This window comes from Saccostrea echinata, unplaced genomic scaffold, assembly GCF_033153115.1.
Source record: "Saccostrea echinata isolate AGI-Se365-2 ecotype Australia unplaced genomic scaffold, CSIRO_AGI_Sech_v1 ptg000029l, whole genome shotgun sequence".
Taxonomy (NCBI): Eukaryota; Metazoa; Mollusca; class Bivalvia; order Ostreida; family Ostreidae; genus Saccostrea; species Saccostrea echinata.
In genome coordinates this window covers 3,670,290-3,678,841 of record NW_026889778.1, presented here as the reverse complement: position 1 = coordinate 3,678,841, position 8,552 = coordinate 3,670,290, and the positions used below count along the sequence as shown (strand labels likewise).

General features: G+C 33.0%; 1 long non-coding RNA gene and 1 pseudogene across 1 annotated transcript; both read left to right on the top strand.

Moving 5' to 3' along the window:
- Nucleotides 1-522: 522 nt before the first annotated feature.
- On the top strand, nucleotides 523-2,987 carry LOC133195493 (uncharacterized). The gene is made up of 4 exons (XR_009722213.1): nucleotides 523-604; nucleotides 897-990; nucleotides 1,182-1,256; nucleotides 2,924-2,987. It is a non-coding gene; the product is annotated as an uncharacterized LOC133195493 (long non-coding RNA).
- A 7-nt stretch (nucleotides 2,988-2,994) lies between these two features.
- On the top strand, nucleotides 2,995-8,138 carry LOC133194360 (protein HEG-like; annotated as a pseudogene).
- The last annotated feature ends 414 nt before the right edge of the window (nucleotides 8,139-8,552 follow it).

Here is an 8,552-nt window from a genome sequence, read left to right as displayed (position 1 = left end):
GGAGTAATCAGTTCGCATTGGTGTATAGTTTACTCTTAGAGCAGTAAAACATAGTCTACATACTACTTTACAAGTACACCAATCTCGTAATGTGTATATCGGATATCGGTAGAGGCACATAAAATTGAACTCGATCATCGGTAGATATAATCATTCCGAATTCAGGAGCAAAAGCTGAATTCAAAAAAAAAAAAATCACGATAATTTCACATCAAAACTCAAATGGAATTCACCTAAATAGATATTAGATAATTATACAGTAGGTAGCATCCGCATAATACTAAAATATGTAAAATATACGTTCCGGAATTTTCACCGCCAATTATTATTTACGTTATGGGTGACGTCACTGGTAAGAAGTCTGACGTCTGCAAGACAGTGTCTGGAGGGCTAGGATAACGGTGAGGAATATATATAACATCAACAGTTATTTAATTACTTTATATTTCAGACTGTGTTGCATGTAAACTAACGGGCGTGTTTCTTTTATTTTAGTGTATAACGTTATGTAAACTAAGTGAGAAAATATTGACGCAGTCAGCTGTCTTGGTCAGCACCCCAGCCCAGGTGTGAATCAACACTGGCACATTATATCAAAATTCAGGTGAGGTTTAAAACATACTGTTATAAAAAATATTTATTGTAACTGATTTTTTTTAGCCTACTAATAATTAATTTAAGATGCAAATAAAACCCTAATGATGGAAAAAGTTCCACCCTGAGTGACCCAATGTATTTCTTTACAAAACATGTAGAGGAAATATAAATTATCTTTTAGGGCAATCAGGGTGTAACACTTATTTTTCAGATGTGTTTTTCATACAGTCCTTGTGAATATAATTAATGTATTTTAATGAGATTGTGATTTTTTATGTGATTTTAAATGTACACTCCAGGATGGTGGCTGAAGCTCTGACATCTCCTATGTAAACACCTAAATGCCAAGTCTGGACTTCAAAAACAGATTCTGAAAGTTTAACCAGCATTATGGTAATACTCTTTAAAAAGAAATCAGATTTTCTGATCCCATTGCTTTTAGACTTGCAATTACATATATCATGTAATGATGTGCATTACATTTCAATCACAAGAGGAAAAAATGTTATCAGTAAAATAAGTAATTTTTCATCTTGTTTGTTTTGCTTTACAAGTCTGAAATGCAATTTTTTTTTTACCTCAAGGACAAAAAGTATACACTTTGAACAGACACAAAAACATATAGGTCCATGCCAAGCTATGAAAGATTAATGCTGAGGGTAAGTTCTATTATTATTATATAGAATTTAATTGTCAGACATATGGTTATGTTAAAATTTTACTGTTGTATTTATATCTGTGATAAGCAATATTTGCTGCACCTGCATGAGCTGACTTACATGTAAATCACCAAAAAAAAAAGTTTTTAACTAATTAGGTAACCTGAGTCAGTCATGACCTATTGCTATCTGTTTTTAGCTCACCTGAGCTGAAAGCTCAAGTGAGCTTTTCTGATCACATTTTGTCTGTAGTCTGTCTGTCTAGCTGTTCGTCTGTCTGTAAACTTTTCACATTTTCGACTTCTTCTCCAGAACCCCTGGCCCTATTTCAACCAAACTTGCCACAAACCATCCTTGGGTAAAGGGGATTCAAGTTTGTTCAAATAAAGGGCCACACCCTCATTAAAGGGGAGATAATTAAGAAATAGTGAAAATTTAGTGGGATGTTTTAAAAATCTTCTCAAGAACCACTGGACCAAAAAATGCTGAAACTTATAGGAAACCTTGTATGTCAAAGTGTAAATTCAAATTTGTTTAAATCATAAGCCCCGGGGGTAGGTTGGGGCCACAATGGGGGATCAAAGTTTTACATAAGAATATATAAGAAAAAAATTAAAAAATCTTCTTCTCAAAAACAGCAAAGCCTTGTTTAGTCATATTGATAAGGAAGCATCATCAGGTAGTGTAGTTTCAAGTTTGTTCAAATCATGACCCCAAGGGGTAGGGAGGGGCCAGAATGGGGGATCAATATTTTACATAGGAATACACAGGAAAAAAACTTTAAAATTCTTCTTCTCAAGAATAGCAAAGCCATGAATAGTCATTTTGAAATGGAAGCATCCTCAGGTTGTGTCGATTCAAGTTTGTTGAAATCATGATCCCCTGGGGATAGGGTTGGACCATAATGGGGGATCAAAATTTTACATAAGAATATATAGGAAAAAAATCTTCTTCTCAAGAACAGAAAAGCCATGATTAGTCATGTTAATATGGAAGCATCATCAGGTAGTGTAGATTCAATTTTGTTCAAATCATGAACCTCGGGGGTAGGGAGGGGCCACAATTGGGGATCAAGTTTGTATCGCATCTGTGGTTGAATGGAAACAAAAATAGTGAATTTCATGGTCCCTGCTCCCCCTGGGGCCTAAGGGATGGAGCTAAAACCATCAAAATTAATAATTTCTTTAAACCTGGACATCAAGCAAACCGTTAGCATGATTGTAATAAGCATTGAGTCTTCTACTAAAATTATGAAATTCATGGCCCCACGGTAATTTAAGTGATTCAGGTGTTAGGGCAAGGCTTCATTGATCATATAGTGTTATCATGTATCGATTCATTGAAAATCTATATAATGCTGCTCCTGAGTTTAAAGCAAACAAACTAAGTTCATAACTATGATGAACAAGTTTTATTTTCTGAGTTCACTTGCAATACTTCAATTTTAAATTTGTCAAGTAGAGAATTATAAGGTAGATACTTGAGGATTGTGAAAAGTCTAGTTTAAATGAACAAGATTATTAATACTAAAAAAAACTGTAGTTATTCGACTCTATATTTTAGTTCTATAGGGAATCAACCAGGATTTATATGTGGAAAATAATATTGATCAAAAAATTGTGTTTTTCCTTATGCAAATTCATTTAATATTTTCTTTTTCTTTACAGATAAAAGAGAATTGCAGAAGAATAGATTGATGTTAAAAAAATTCAACATTAAATTTGGGTTAGATTTGAATATGTCTTTTGTTGTGATTGCCTTAAGAGCAATAAGGATCAGGAAATTTGAGGTGAAGGATATCCAGATATGTACCTTCAAAATGTGGATCATTCAACAGATGAAAAGAAAATAAGCCTTTGAAGAAAATTATGTCAAATGCATGAACTGAATCAATTTTGTTTAACCTTTGTTTACAGTATGTGAAAAAAAAAATGTTCAATGTATGGAACTTATACATATATCATATGAGCAGTTTATTTAATGAACGCGTTAAACGCATGTTTCTTAAAACATGCGTTACACACACGTTGCACACATACGTTATTCATACGTGAACCGTATGAATAACGTACGTGTGCAACGTGTGTGTAACGTATGGTAGTCAATACGTATGTTTAACGTACGTGTCACGCATGATATTCATACGTGTGAAAACGTACGTTTAACGTACGTGGTGCTTTTTTCATGTGATACGTACGTGAAGTCACATACGTTTAACATACGTGATACGTACGTGGCACATTTTGCTGTGTTTCATTGATAGTGTGAGAATATTTCTTTTTTATATTTGCATGTATGAAAAACGGTCTTATAAATACATTGATTTCATCTATACTTAATTTCCAATTGAGAACTGCACTATAAAGTTTCCCTCAACCACACACAAAATTGGACATTTGCGGTAGCTGTTACAAAGGAGGATTTCCCGAAATCAACAATTTCTATTGGTAATACTGTGCATGGACCAAACAATGATATCTTCTGCAACGTTACAGGTATGCAGAATCAGACTTTTACTTATTTATTTTTTCTTTATTACAAAAATGGAATTATTCAAGTAAACAGTTGTCAATAACACAACCCTGACGCAAAACATAGTTTGAGCAAAACAATTATTATTATTGTACCGAAAATTTGTGTTTCTACAGCTAACCTTTTATTTTTGATTGACCCCATATTCGTATGTTCAAGAGGCGACTCTTCTAATCTTCACTCTTTAATACCGAAAAGGCTTTCATGAAGAAAATAGTGAGTGTAAATATTTTTTTTAAGTTCTTTATCACAACACCTCATCTTTCAGGGAGATGCATCGACAAACCAACATTTGTAATCCCTACTCCTGCTGCTGGATCAACAATACCGACAAATATATTACAAGCCTTCCACGTGTCATTTTATGCTACAGATAGTAGAAGGTTATTACCATTGAATCTTACTCCTGTTTGATATTGCTCAGAGGGTTAATTTGTTCTTCTCACTTAATGAAAAGTCTGTTCAAACATGCAATATTTCAATTCCAAACAGAATAATTAAGATAGATATCACCGCCCCTGCTGGTATGACTTATACATCACTACAGTCTGTCTCGTCCAGACCTGGAACATTCCGGTATGACTTATACATCACTACAGTCCGTCTCGTCCAGACCTGGAACATTCCGGTATGACTTATACATCACTACAGTCTGTCTCGTCCAGACCTGAAACATTTTTTGTGACTACTTCCTGGACACCACAGCAGAACCAAGTAGGATCTCACATCGTGTGTGCTCTAGCTGAGGATAATTTTGGGCATAAAGCTTTAATGAAAAGTTTATATTTATTTGTATAAAGGTTTTAACAAAATAATCCAAAGATATGTCGAAAAAATATTCTTAGAATACTTCTGAAATGATATTCTTGAACTTTTATTGTTTGTTCGAATTTTCATTGAAAATGGAAAAAAAAAATTGTCACCTTCTTCAAATAATGCATAAAAATTGGCCAATTCTATTTCTTCATATTAAAAAAGTTAAAATCCGATAAGAAATTCAATAATAATGTTTTGAATTTGACAGGAAAACAATTGAATCAAGGTGCTTAAATATCAATATAAATGGTAAGTAAAATTGGACCAATCTTTTTCAATCATACATTGCATTTTGAATAACTACCTTCTTCGCAATTGGGTTAAGGCTAGGTATAGGCATTTCTATGCAAATAAACTAATTAAAATGACTAAGGACTATATCTATTGCACAAAGAACGTTTAAAATTATTGTCTAATACATACTTGGTACCCACGACATGAGATAGCCAGTACACATTATGACGTCATATTATGACGTCATTGCTCTTACTACACAAGATTATAAAAGACATCAACAAACATGCTTCGGCGCAAGGGCATGCTCTATTTTATTTAACTGAAACAAGGTATATTTAGAAGCAAGATATTCCAAGGATTGTTAGTATTGCTGCACAAATATCAACAACTCAGTTGTTCAATTACTATATCTGAAGTTTTAAGTTGAATCAGCGTTAAAATGTACAGTCCGGTATAATTTCCTCAGATTCCGATCAAATGAGAAAATGCCGAGGATTTGTGCAGCAGTTTTATTAATCTATAGAATATTCTTCTTAGCATAATACAATTTTCATGTAAAATTAAATAGAATAATCCCTTGCGCCGAAGCTGTTTTGTTGAAATGTTTTATAACCTCCAGTATGTAAGAACAGTGACGTCATAATATGACGTGATGTGACTGGCTATACAAATCTTGCGTACTAAGTATGTATAAGAAAATAAATGAAAACCTTCAAATATAAATATACCTCTTATGCGTTTTTATAAGCTCTTTTGCATAGAAACGCCCATACCTAGCCTTAACGCACTTGCGTTTAAAGTTTAACACGGCTACAGGTATATCAATACAGACGTGAGTCCATGTGTTAGTTCTTCTTGTAAAAATGGTGGAACATGTGTACAACAAGGAATAACGCAAAATTACAGGTGTATATGTTTACCTGGCTATACCGGACACGTATGCGAAACAGGTTCGTATTTTAAGTAAAATACATAATATATACTATTGAACCAAATCTAGAATCTCCATTGACAAACAAATATTGCCATCCTCATTTGAAAAGCTGAAATCATAATAATTTTGTCATTGATTGAATGCAATAGAAATTATTATATGACAGCACTACAAATGTGTCCATTGTAAAATGTTAAACTTAAAATACCATTGAGATAAAGTGATACGATTAACAATTTATCTAGGTTAGTTTATGTGCAGTTTTACATTTGTCACCCCAAAGGAAATTTTGTAAGAAAAAAGGATAATATCTATAAAACTAAGACAAAGAATGAAAATTTGTCGTGAAAAATGTTAAGGTAATGCAAATTTAACAATAATGTAAATTGTACTTTGATTAATTTGGTACTTTGAATCCCTTTAATATTTTGTTTAAGTCGTCCGCGTGCGTAGTAGTTAGAGCGTCTGATTTAGAGTCGCGAAGTAAGGAGTTGATCCTTACGTCGCGGGTTCGAATCCCACTGTGGGACGTGGAGACCGGTCCTTCGGATGAGACCGCATAAACCGAGGTCCCGTGTCGCAGTAGGTGCTGGCACGAAAAAGATCCCTTAATGTTCAATGGCCGTAAGTGCCGAGTATAGGACAAAATTTGCAGCTCTCCACCTGCAAGTGGTGGCGTCTCCATATGAGTAAAAAATTCTCGAGAGTGACTTAAACAACATACAAACAAACAAACAAAAATATTTTTTTTAACATTTATTGATATTACTTTGATTTTTTGATAGATTTATTCCATTCTCTCGTTATTATCAAATCAATCTCTTTTAATTAAAATCCTCTTCTTTGACGCAACTAGACATTAGGAAATGCTTCTATACTACATAGTTTTAAATAATCATTTTTTGTCATTTTAATGTATATATGTTTAGATATAAATGAATGTGCCAGTGGACCCTGTCAGAATCTTGGAACATGCCACGACCGTATTAATAGTTTAACCTGTACATGCAGGAGTGGATTTACCGGGGTAATGTGTCAGACGGGTAAATTACTTCTTGAACAATTACCAGTTTAATTTGAATGAACTAATATGCATCATATTTTGATAACTTAATAAAGATGTTCTCAAAATTTTATTCTTATAATTTTAAATGCATGATTCTTCTCCTAATGTAGCAATCAATAAATCTCTAGTTTCAATATTGAGTTTGATTTTTTCCCTTTACAATCAAGATACATTGTATTAACGAATGTCGCAGTGATAGGTGTCAACACAATGGTTCGTGCACAGATCTTGTCAACATGTTTAAATGTTCCTCTGTACCCGGGTTTACCGACCCAGTATGCCATAACGGTTGCCATTTCTTTACAGTTGATAAGAAAATATGTTTTATTGAAAAGCGTTTTGTCTGCTGACCCGACTTTCTGTTATTTCAAAACAGACATTGATGAATGTGCCAGTTTTCCTTGTCAGAACAATGGATCTTGTATATATCAGATTAATCAGTTCCGGTGCTCATGTGTTCCTGGTTTTATTGGTTCCCTTTGTGAAATAGGTATTTTTTTTTATTTATTCTTAAACAGGTTTGTCTTTTTTAATCTTTAAAAGAATGCATGGAGGAGCACATTATTTCTAACATAAAAAAGTATTTGTTTCCAGATATCAAATAGTGTGCCAATAACCCCTGTTTGAATCTCGGTACCTCTAATGATCTAATTAACCACTTCACATGCTCTTGCCGAGCTGGGTTTACCGGGACTATATTTCACTATGGTATGTTTATAAAAAGAAGCAATCTTATGAAACAAAAATAAAAATTTAAAAAAAAATAAACAAAAAATGAATAAATAAACAAATGAAAATAAGATAAGAAAATGAGTATATAAAGTGAAATTGTTTTTTAGAAAGCATTTTCAGAATGTCAATCACAGTTTTTTTGTCCGAAAGCCAAAGAAATTAAAGGAAAATATGTCTTTTTTTATCGAACAGATACACTGTATAAATGAATGCGCTCCAGGTCCTTGCTCAGTTATTTTTGACCGGCAAGATCGCGTGAACTATTACTACTGGACTAGGATAAATAAATGGAAACATCCCTTCATCATCATTCTGTAGTATTCTTTTAGTAAAGTTGACGGTTATCTTTATTGTTATTAACTTATCAAAAAGACGAAAGTACCGAGATGTTGACCATTCTTGGTAAGACCTTTATTTTTTTTTCTTATTTAATTCCCCAATTAATTAAATTAAATATCCTTATTAATTTGTAAATATGTTCTATATGATTGTATATGAATCTTCTTTTACAGCTATTGACATAAATGCTTTTAGTCTGTTATTAGGATGGATATTAGATAAATGAAATAAGCCGAAAAACATATTTTTGTCCTTGATATCAGTACATTATCAAAATATGAAGAAAGTTACGACATATTAAACGAAATAAGGAGATAACAACAGTAATCGAGCTCAAAAGTCGAGTGAAACAATACACAGTTGGAGCAGAGAAAACACGAACGACAGAAAACATCAGAGGTGGGATCAGAAGCCATTAGGTAACCATTTAGTCTTTCTGTTGTAAAATATCCATATATGAAAGAGATGTGTCAGACTCTCTGGTATCTTAAGTTTCATTTTTACTGCCAAAATATGGCTGAAATATTGCCTACCCCGCGTAAAACAATAACAATAAATCAGTCATTTCGAGTTCAGACGGATAAATGACAAGGTAAGCAACGCGACTCTGTTTTCATTGAAATGAATGTGTATATGATAT